This window comes from Rhea pennata, chromosome 9 (assembly GCF_028389875.1).
Source record: "Rhea pennata isolate bPtePen1 chromosome 9, bPtePen1.pri, whole genome shotgun sequence".
Lineage (NCBI taxonomy): Eukaryota > Metazoa > Chordata > Aves > Rheiformes > Rheidae > Rhea > Rhea pennata.
The window spans coordinates 13,635,180-13,646,890 of NC_084671.1; positions in this window are offsets into that span (position 1 = coordinate 13,635,180).

Below are 11,711 nucleotides of genomic sequence, written 5' to 3' on the forward strand. Positions count from 1 at the left end.
AGGGACAAGGGTGTCTGAGAGGACCCTGCAGCTTTTCAGCGCTTAGCATGGAATTAATTAGAGGAAAACTTACAGAATGAGTGGGAGAGGAACACAGATGCATAGAACTGGTTAGAAAGTTCGTCAAGGTGGTTTGTAGTTTTGTCTGCTCTTAAGTGGTCAGTGTGCATAGCCTGAGCACAGGAGAGAATTCAATGGGAGCTGATACCAGCTAAAGGGGGAGGAGGGTGTCTCTTTCCGTCCATCTGTTGGCCTTTCATACATGAGTTAGCCTATGCCATAGGATTAAAAACACAGTGTAGTTAGTGACCTTTTTTCATGGTCATGCATGGTCTGTAGGAAGAGTAGGCCTGTTGCTGTCTGAACTGTAGTGAGTTTAGAATAATTTTAGTGTCTTCATTGTTTGCTTAAATGGAAATGATGAATGTTGAAGGGCAGCAGTTTCAATATTAGGCAGCAGAAAGATATCCAGGGATGAATAATTTGATATAGCCAACAAACAGGTTATCTGTCACTATCTAGGCAAAGCAGAAGTGGGCAATGAAGGCTAACTGTATACTGAGCTGTATTAGCAAAAGCAGAGCCAGCAGGTTGATGGAGATGGTTAGTTCCCTCTGTTAGGCACTGGTGAAGCTGTATCTGGAATACTGTGTCTAATTCGGTCCGTCTGAGTCCCCTTCTCACAGAATGTGAGAACTCCCTGAGCTGTTTCAGTGTAAGGTCATGCTGCTGCTGGAGATGGCTTGAGCTCATCTGGCAGACTGCTGCAGATTGGAAATACTCGTGATTTCTACTACAGATTCTACAGATTTGAGATGTTGAGATGTTAATCTCTTACCATCATCTAGAGGAGGTGGAGGGGTAAATTTTCAAACTGTCAGAGCTGTTTTCGCAGTGAATTTCTGACCACAGCCTTGGTTTCCATTTTTCTGTGGGGATCTTATCTGCCTGAAGGTTTTACTTGTTGTTGTAATCAAATAGCAATAGTTAATTATTATTGAGATCAATATGTCAGCATCTCTGTTATATATTAGGCAAAGAACTGATATTAAAAGTTTATGCTTAAATTCTCATTTATACCACTGGAAGTGGAGGAGAGATCTGAGGGAAATAGCACTGGCCTGGCATAATACCTCTTTAGAGTGTTTGCATGATGTAAAGCAGCCCTGGAAGAAATAAGAACTAGGATTTGATGCTTTCCTCTTTTTTTCCTCAGAATCCATCTCCCTTCCATTCCTTACCTAGCAGATAACATGAGGCAGTGGAGTATTTCTCACTATGAATACAGCCACTATTGTAGTTTGTGACAAGCGCAGGTGATTTCAAAGGATCAGACTATCTTCATGAAAATTCTAAGGAATTGAGCTCAGATTTGAAAATGTCTGGATCAGTCAGTGCTTTTGCACCTAACTCAGAAAGGGAGCTGGAACGGTATATTAAGATTGAGAGCGCCATCCAACATCCTATAAATACTCAGGAATATTTGAAATTGAGGTCCAGTTTCAGACTTGCTACCAGAGAGATGCCCAAGCTGCCATGGTAGGAGTACCTTTTCTGATTTTGGTTTGAAGTTGTTGTTCCAGGCCAGACCTATGTCAGAGTAGAAACTCTATCCAGTTATTGAGTTTAGCTGATGTCAAGTAAAAATTGGGTAATGGTGATCACAATGTTCAGGGCAACTATAGTCAGTTGGCTGAAAGGGAAAATCTAAGTAGGAATCTAAGCAACACAATGTTCCTGCTCAAGAGCATGTGAGACTCATATATGAGTTAATAAAATAATTTGTCTCCTTGTGCAAATGTTGCCACATCAATAGTTTTATTATTAAAAGGCTCTGAAGCCCATTTCTTTCTGAGAGAACTTAAACCACTATGGACAAACCCTTTAGGTACTTCCCCAGACCATATTTACAAAGTTCCCTGTCTGCTAACTTCCTTCGGCTTTCCAGCTGAAACCCAAATCTTGGCAGTTGCTGTGCCATGATGCTCCTGTTTTGATACCAGTTGCTGCTCCCTTTCCCGCCAAACGCTGATGTAGCCATTAGGATGGCTTGCATCCTGCTGCAAGCAATATGTCTGATCTTTAACATACAAAGGTATTATTTGAAGGGCTCTGAAGATTTTGAGCAAACTGGCCTGGCAGGGGGACTTTTAACTTACCCTCCCTTACGGGCACAACAGCCTGTGTTTGTAAACACAGCCTTATAGGACTAGTGGGAGCCACTAGAGGACTGTCAGCTAGTTAATTGGATGTCAGCTCCCTACTGGGGATAAAGGCTAATGAGTCATCCCGCATAAAGAGAATGGCCTTGAGAGAAAGGCAAAGATTTGTACAGCAGTAATCACATACATAGGGAAGCCTGGAGCCTGCCTCTTGGGATAAAGGCAGAGCAGCATTTGGGGACAGAGAGCTTCCCTTTTTGGATTATGTTGAACAGAGAACAAGCAGATTTTGAATCTGTAAAGGTGAGATATTATTGCTGATGTGTTTGTTTGCGCAGGCATATGCACGCGTCGGCAATGGCTTAGTAATACGCTATAAACAACACTTTAAGTCTATATGTATATTGTTTGCCTTTATGTTTTGTGAAAAATAAGTAGTTATTTTGAAAAGTAAGGAAATCAAAGCCATGTGTTGATAGAGAGTCTAATGGAAGAAATGGCAACAAGGAATAATAAAAGGAACATTGTAATCATTACTCCCAGTTAGGAAGTTACTTTTTTCCTGTGAAAAGGTAAGTCCAAGAAAAAGTCCTTTTCGTTGAAAACTCTCTTCTAAAATTTTGTTTTTGTTGCTGACAGAGTATTCTTTTTCTACCTGTGTTTCAACAGAGGAAACACGAATGAGAAAGCAAAAGATTCAATATATTGGCACTAAATTTCATAATAAGAGTGTATATTACCATTTAAAACCATTATGCCAAAGGAAAAGCTAATAATAGAGGAATACTCAGACAGATGCAAGGAAAGCTAATATAAAGGTCAAAAAATAATAGAAAAGGAGGTTGGAAGAAATCCTAGGAAGTCATTGGGCCTGTCTGCATGCCCTAAAACAGACTCTTCTATACTGTCTCTTGCTAAGCAAGATGTTTGCTTTATCATTTCTTAAGAAAGGAAGAATGGAAGCCCCATAGCCAGTTAATTCCAGTGTCTCACTATGCTTGCCTGTGCAGATTTTTCCTCATGTGTAATTTAAGCTAATCTTGTAGCAATTTAAGTCCATTGTTCTATGTCCTGTACTCCTTGGGCACAAGTTAATTCCACTTCCTCTTTCAGCAACCTTTTCCACATTTGATATCTTCCTTCAATCTTTTTCAGACCAAACAACACATTTTCTTCCTCCTTCATGATATCCAGATCACTGATCTTTCTAGCTCCCCACTGTCCTGGACTTTCTCTAATTGTTTTTTATTGCAAGGAGGAAGTGAGGAGGGGGTAAAAAAGTATGCTGCAAAGAGGATTTGTTAGTTGGGAGAACTTCGTAGGCAGGAACTATGTATTAACCAGTGTGCCAGGGATGTGGAGATGGTGTTGGACACAGCCAAGTCCTAATTACTATCCCAAACTTTCAGCAGCCCTCAGTCTGTGTGGCCTACCCTCAGCTTGTCTCTATAGCAAACAAGTAATATGCACCCTGATCCCCTTATAGCTCATTGCAGTAGCACCAGGAAGACCTGTATGCCTCAGTGCTCATAAATCATTCAAAAATTGTGACTTACCTGGGCTGACAGCCAACTGATTAAATGAGTTATTGGCTCCTCTCCACATTTATGCAACACTGGATTTAATTGGTACTTCTCTGAGTTTTTCAATATAGGTTTGGAAAGCAAATATCAAAGATGACGTTTGCACTTGACCTGCGGTCATCTGTAGGTGTAGCAGATCCAGTCCAAAGCTCTTCTGAAACAGTCGAGGAAATATTTCTCCCTATTAAGTTTCTAGAACTTCCGAAGTACTGCATGATGGCCTAGGATTGTTGAACTTCATGGTTAGGGAATGCTCTCTGTTTTGAAGGCTGTACATCATTCAGTAGCTATGAAAATCATAGGAGCTCATGTTTTCCCTGAAATCCTGTTTGTATCTCTAACAGGATAGCTCTTTTGGAGATAAAGATTCCTAATGAACCAGTATCTGTAACAAAAAAGGCAATTTGCAGACAGTTGGAAGTGGGGGGCAGGTTTAGCTCAGTTGATCTGCTAATGTCAAGGTTGCAGGTTCAATCCCCATATGGGCTGCACTGAAGGTTGGACTAGATGATCTCCGGAGGTCCCTTCCAACCTTACCGTTCTGAGAATTTAAAGATCTATGATGATATAACTGCAGTTACCCAATGGAGAATGTAGCACTGCATCACCGCCTCCCAAGGCAATATTAAGTCATATTAGCTGGTTAACGTGATGTGTTTACATGGCTGCTGCTCATATTAGGTCTGATCTGTGAAGAAAAATCAAAGGTTGTCAATCTTGCACCAAATTAAAACAGAATCATGAGAATTAATGTGCTTTATAAATGCAGGTTAAGCACACTATAAGCATGCTGTAATTAGTCAGCTGCCTGGCCAGTGCAATTCAGTAGCACTGAGCTTAGGAATTAAGTTGAACATACAATTAATAGGAGCTTATATTAAAGGTATTAGTAGAGTTACAAAAGCTTTGTAACAACAGTGTGACCCAGCCTTGGACACACACAATGGGTTTTTGTGGTCTATAATTAGTGCACACAAAACTTTCCTGTTAACTTGAGAGTTTTCCATTTGTTCTTTAATGTTTCAAGCTGTGTGAAGCACTGTTGGCCTGTCAAAGATGGAAGTGCACTGTCAGTATGGAACTGTCAGAGATCTCAAGGTTGTCTCCCTTTGGGATGTGGGCTATGCCAGCTCGTCAGCCAAGATACCTGACAAAATTATTTAGCTACAGGATCAACTCTGCCAGAAACTGCCCGTGCAGGCCAGAGTGATGCAAGGGCTGGCATACAGATTCATTTTAATCAGCCCTCTGAAGAGTCACTTTTCTTTTTATCCTCCTTACTCACCTGAAACAAATAGATCTTCATGCAGAGAAATATTCTGACCTGCTGCAGGAGCTGAGTACATCCCTCTTCTGCTGTTTCGCTTTGCACTCTCTGTCGGCTTTACCTGTTCAGAGTAAAACGCTCTGTGGCTGATTACAGAACAGGTTCTTTACAATGTGTGTTTCTATCTGCTCTAAAACTTAGCTCTGGAGACAGGTTTGACCCTGGAATCACAGCAGCGCATTAAGACGGGGCAAGAATGAAAGGAATTGTTTGAGCTCAGTATTCAAACTTTGTGTGTTTGCAAATCATGACTATAGTCCATCAAATAATGAAGTTACGAGGATAACAGTGGAGGTTCCATGGGGGGCAAGAAAGCCAAGCCCTTTCCTGAGCTAAGTTTCAGTGGTTTTCTCTCCAAGAATTAAAAGGGAGGAGAAAATGCAGAGGAAGGGAAGGAGTTTTCTCCAACATGGTCTAAGGTATTATAAGAAATCTTACATTGGATTTAAGACCAGTATGGCAGTATTTATGGTCTGTGAAAGCTGGCCTTATTAAGATCCCTGCAGGTCGAGGACAGAGCTGGGAAAAGCTTTACTGTACAAAGTAAAAATATAAGCTGTGGAAGTGGCATGAAGGAATAGATCTAGGTAGGATCTCCAAACTTGAAGGGAAAGAAGTAGAAGCTGAGGACTGATGAATCACCCTTGGGAGGCAAAGAGTGTTCATCAGCAGTTTATTTACTTTAAGTCCCAGAGGGATCTTAGAATTTAGGCGGGATTTAACATACAGTATTTTGAGAATATATTGACTAAGTATAGTGAGTAAGGAGAAGACTAACAGTTGAGGACAAGGAAAAGATTTGTGCTCACCTCCAGCCCAGACAGTGTGTTGTAATGCTCATTAGCTCCTGAGATACTCCACTCATGAGGCATGCATCACCAGTGCAGCAGATCTGTGGGATATGGCTGACAGTGAGTACAGATCTGTGGCAGTGAGGAATGTAGTCATAACCTGTAGTCAACAGAGGTTAAGGTGTACAGACCTTTCTTCACTGTGGCTGTCATCCACGGGAGGGTGGCTTCTCTTGCATCTCCCCACGATTCCTGTGATATGATTCTTTCCCACTTAGCAGAACCTCCCGTCTTAGGAGAGGAGAGATGGCGGAGATACCTTAAAGCGCTTGCCAGTGCTGTTCCATTTTAGTAGGAACACTCCTAAAGCTTGCTTGTCAGATATGGAGATCATCCAGAGAGTAGTACACAGTACTTCATCCTGACCACTGAATCTGTCTCTGCCTACAGTTTGCTGGAAGCCCCATACAGCCAATTCCTAATTGTTGCTCTGTCTTGGGAGAAGCACTTCTGAGATGATTTCACTCAGATTTGTCCCCTTGTTGACCCCTTTTCTCCCCTTAGATCTGATTTATGCCTAGTACATCTCCAAAGCCCATCTCTTTTCTCCAGGGAAACTCTCTGTCCCTGCTTCTCCTTTCTGCTGTCATCCTGCATTTTTGTGGACAGGCTTCAATCTCAAGATACGCCATTTCTTTCAAAACCTTCCTACTGCATCACTTTGTGTTTGGATCTGAACAGCATTCTAGTGCTTACCCAAGACTAAAGCCTTTGGATTCAAAAGTCCTACATAACTGGTAAGGTGATGCTATTTTTCCTGTTTAAAAGGGCAACCTTCTTTCACATCCAGGATTCAAAATTTTACAACTTGTGGGAAAAAATGTGTATTTCTTAGTGATTGCAGAGGTGATCATAATTATTTGACAAAATAATTCCATCTTGCTTCCTTTCATTTGTATTAACTACACAGTCTGTGCTAGAGGTTTTGATAAAGCATACATTACCCGTGGCTGAGGCTTTCCTGCAGTGCACTAATATGTAATACAAATGACATCTGTCATGTTTGATTTGTTCTGGTGCTTAAATTAGGGGAAGAATAACACTCTCCTGCTTGTTATGGGAAGTTTTGAGTATCTCCCTGTGTTAAACTATGTCTTGTAATTTGTTAGGGTCAGATAAGAGGGCGTTTCTTTGTTGACGTTAAAATAGAAGTTCTACTAATGTACTTACATGACTTATATTGCTAATGAAAATTCATCAAGGAATATTAAATACAAAAGCAACATTTCTGGAAGTTCTTGAACTGCAAATTCCTAGCAACTAGGAGAGAATATTGTTGAAGTATTGCTTGTTCTGAAATTCTTTCCTAGGCATCTGCCACTGGCCACAGAAGAGGATACGTTATAGAGCATGATGGACCTTTGGTACTGTTTTATCTACTTATTATTCATAAAGATTAATTGATTAACTTTCAGCTCTTCTTCTTGAAATAAGCTCTCATTTTCCATATCTGCACTGTTATATTCCTCAAATCTGTTCAATGAATGCCATTTCTTGTCTTGAGAGTGGTGATAGTTGGTGTTACCTGGATTTGCGTTAGTGGTGAGTTTGAAAGAGTGACTAAAAATAAAAAGTCCCATTTCAGACCATAGTTTGTTGTCTTATGTTCTTCTTGAGTGGTGACAACTTCCCAGCTTCTCCCAGCTTCTTGTCTGTCATGTGTTACTCCCTGTCCAGTGTCACAGGCTTACAGTGCGTCTGAAGGCTTTCTCCTCTGCAGCTCTTACAACCTATGTCTTGTTTCCTCCCTGCCTATTTCCCTGTTTGCTATTTTTCCTTTCTCTGTTTGTTGCCCAAACCCTTCAATTTCTGTCATTCTGTTATTCTTTGGTGTTGATGTAATGCTTAATTGATAAATTTATAAAGCTATTTGATAGATGTCTTGTATAAAGTAATTAGCAAATAAATTATTGTTTTGCTTAGATTTGCAGGAGAAATATATGTTTGTCCAGATACTCTCTGTTGTTACACATGTACTTTTCATTTCTATATGAAGAATATTTATTTATACAGAGACATATATCTCTGATCTACTTTATCACTTACTTTTGTGCATTTCTTCTGTTGTATGCCCTGAGTCCAGATAGATTTCATATACACAGTCTGACCGTCTGATTGTTGCTATTATGCTTCAGAGTATGTTTTCAGAAATAATTTCCTGCCACATTCCTGACTGTATTTGTAGACTCAGTTTATCCTCTTCCCTGCTGTTCCATGATCTGCCCCTAGGTTACTAACAACCCCAACAGACAGCCTGGCTCATGCTACCTGCTGCTTAGACGCAGATTAACTCACTACCAGCCATATGGACTACCGACTTCACAAATTCCTCTCCTTTTGCTTTCTGCTCTCAGAAAAGTTAATGGACAGTTTGCCAGTAAAGAAAACACAAAACAACCCCCCAAACCTGTGACATAATCACCTGGGCTTAATACAACTGGCCTCTCCATCTGCCTTTACGCTGTGACTTGTGCATATAAAGCGGGATATGGTACCGTCTGTGTGCAATGTGGGTTCATATCAGTAACTTTCCCTTATACCATATGTAGTTGTTTAAAACACTATGATATTAAACAAAGACGTTATACATATATGCACACATGCCCTAACCATATATGCCCTGGAATATGTCTTTGTTCCCTGAGAAAATCCCCATTGAGGGGAAGGATATTGTTCAGCAGCAACTCTCACGTTGTCATTGGTTTTTCTTTCTGCTACCTTGCCCAGTCTGGACTCTGGGACTTGCAAGCTACAGCACCTTAAATATTAGTAGACTGGCAGATCGTATTTGTAGGTGATTTTCACAGTACTTTTTGAGGGGGTACAAGGTACATATTTGGTAAGTGGAGGTGAGGCCAGAAAAATGATGACTTTTCTAGAGGCTAAGATGATGTGACGTATACATAGAGGGGTAGAAGGAGGTCTGTGTTACATTATTATTGCTACATCTCAAGATTTTATCTGAAAACTGAACTTTTTTATGCTAAGCATTGACTTGAGGTGGCCTTTTAAAACATTGTTTACTATCTGTATTTTGGAGATGGAAAGCCAAGATCTCCAGGAATTACTGGGCTGAGGCTCAGAAGTGCTCAGGGCCAGTTTTAGCAAATGTTAGTTCTGTTCTGTGCTACTATCCTGTAGCTGGAAACTCGTATGGTGATGGATCCTGTGCAGACTCACTGCGCGCGTAGTGTGAGCTGTTTGCGTGTTTAAGTATATCCTGACTGACGGCTTGATCTTCTCACTATCTGGGGCAGAGTCTGTGCTCCCCAGAGCATGGCACGCTGTTCTGAGACACAAGTGAAACAGGCCTCAAGCCACCTCTGGCAATGACTGCTAGCAGGACTTCTTTCTGCCACTTAGGCACTCTTGTACCTAAGAGTTAGATTTCAGACTGACCATCTCCTGTAGTTCATGAAAGTGAAATACAGTTCAGATGTTCAGTTTGCAACATATGTTTATCTACAGCATGCGGTTTTACATGCAGGTAATGGGATACATATTTAAATGCTGGTTATCACATTTGTAGTAACTGCTTTGGCTATTTGTTTTTGCTAAAAGTTGGGTCTTAAATTTAACTCGGGAGTTGGTACTTTGCATTCTATCTTGCAAACATTAGCTTAGGTAGTTCCTGTGTTCCTATGTAAAAGACTAGATGCTTATAAAAAGGAGGAGGACTTGAGTTAGCCTACTGACATGCAGCAATCTAATTGACACAACTGCTGTGACACTTGTGATGAAAGTGGGTTTATGAGTGTATACTTTTATAAATACTTCCGGGATATTTTCTTTGAATGTTTTGCTAAATAAAGAATATAAAGCTTTAGAAGGAATAAAATGAAAATACAATTTTAGCACACTGCTTAAAGTTTAAACATCTTTTTTTCACAGTATTCTCTGAACTCTATATAGGAAGTATCATGCATATTTTGAAATCTTGCTGAGTTTTCATGTATATTGCATTGTGGAAGATCAGAGCTGTCTTACTGGAGCTGATCCAGCATTTTACAGGCTGACCCTTTTCCTGTCGCTCCCTCCCCTTCCCCCCACCCCATTAACATTTTGGAGTTCTCAGAATTTTTCTATCCTTCTGCATTCTGTCACTGAAGAAGAAATACAGATTGGAATAGAGTAATGTAAAAAGAAGAGACGATAGTAAAAATATAAATAGTTCTTATTTTTTGAAAGTGAGGCTTTTCAGCAAAAGATTATTCTAGCATTTCTTATTTGAAAAAAAAAAAATCTGTTCAAATATCACAACTTAGGATAATTATCTTTACCAGTTCTGTTACTGAACAATCCTAGGCTAGCTAGAAATCATATTTGAGAAATACTGGAGAAAAAAGTTTGAGTTTCATATCAGTTGATGTATTCTGCTTAGCTGATACTGAAATCTGGTGCTTTGGTGCCTGCCTAGAGTTCTGTAGTTGTTACTACACAAATTAGTAACATAAAAGCACAGATTCTGACTTCAATTTTAAAAGGATTTATAAGTGATCTTCTGAAAAATGATCATTAATCTGAGCCAGTATATCCATTGTTATGTCCTATGTTTTGTATTATAACTCCCTTCATCTGTACAGTCACAGCCAAGTCTTTCTCTTGTTTTTATGCTAGGTGGTAATAGAGGAATGAGCGGTGTGGTTAAATGAGTGAGCTACTTCTCAGGTAGGCTCTTTGAATGATTCTGCTGAAGTATTAATGCTTTGAGTCTTACTTGAATAAAGATAGGTAGAGCTTTCCCTTATTTCTGGGATACAGGAGACCTAATATGTGGGGACATCCATACTTCCCCCACTTGCAGTCTCTATGACCACAGTATGTCGGTCCCCCAGTTTGATAGATTTACTTGAATGATTGAGGATAGGAAGCCTGATTTCTTTCTCTCTGAGCTTAATGATGAAAATCCCTCATTTTTATCTCAGAAGTAGATTAAGCATTTTTTGTTGTTATTTGAAACAGAAGTGGAACTGTTATTTGACTTCCCTGTCTTCAGCCAAATGGACCTCAGCCCTTCCATTCTCATGGCTGTTCTGACTGACTGAGGTAGCAGGAGAGAGGTAGGACTTGCGGGCAAGATATGTTAAGAAAGAAGGAATACAATTATCTTTAGTCTTTGGGACTTGGGAATTTTTATTTGGTTCAAAGGTCTGAAATACCTCTTTAGCAAGGAAGGAAACCAAGGCAGCAGGCCCAAGGCGCCAACCCATGATATGGCCCTGTAACCAATGCAGTAACACCCAGAGCTGGCTAAGAGCAATGATTCATCTGGTTACTCCACAGCAAGAGCAGTGTATGAAAAGAAGGGTTCACTGCTGTTGCTATTCTCTGTATGGCTTATGTGTACTGTTAGCTCACTGATGGCATAGTCAGAGGGAAGGACATAGTGTAAAGACATGAGGTTCTTGCGTCTCTGATAATACACTTTCAGCTTGAGGTCTCTGTCCCGTGTAATGAAAATTTCCCAGCAGGATGGTGACTTATGCTGTGGCCCTAAATCCCTGGAGAGGGGTGAGGGAAGGGTGGGGTGGGAAGAGGGAGCAAGGGAGGAGGGAGAGATTTCTGTATCAGCAAATACCTTGGTAGTGGATGGAGGATATTTAGCGAGCACGTGCAAGCCACCATGAGAGCAACAGGGAACCTAACTCTTAATGAAACCCTTTGACAGGAGTGTAAGACTGGCTGGCGTGGTCATTGGCACTTAGCTCTGGTGCAGACGCCAGCCAGGCCTTTTCTAAATAATCCTCTTAGGGAAAGAAAGAGCAGAAAGCATTTCCATCTACTAGAT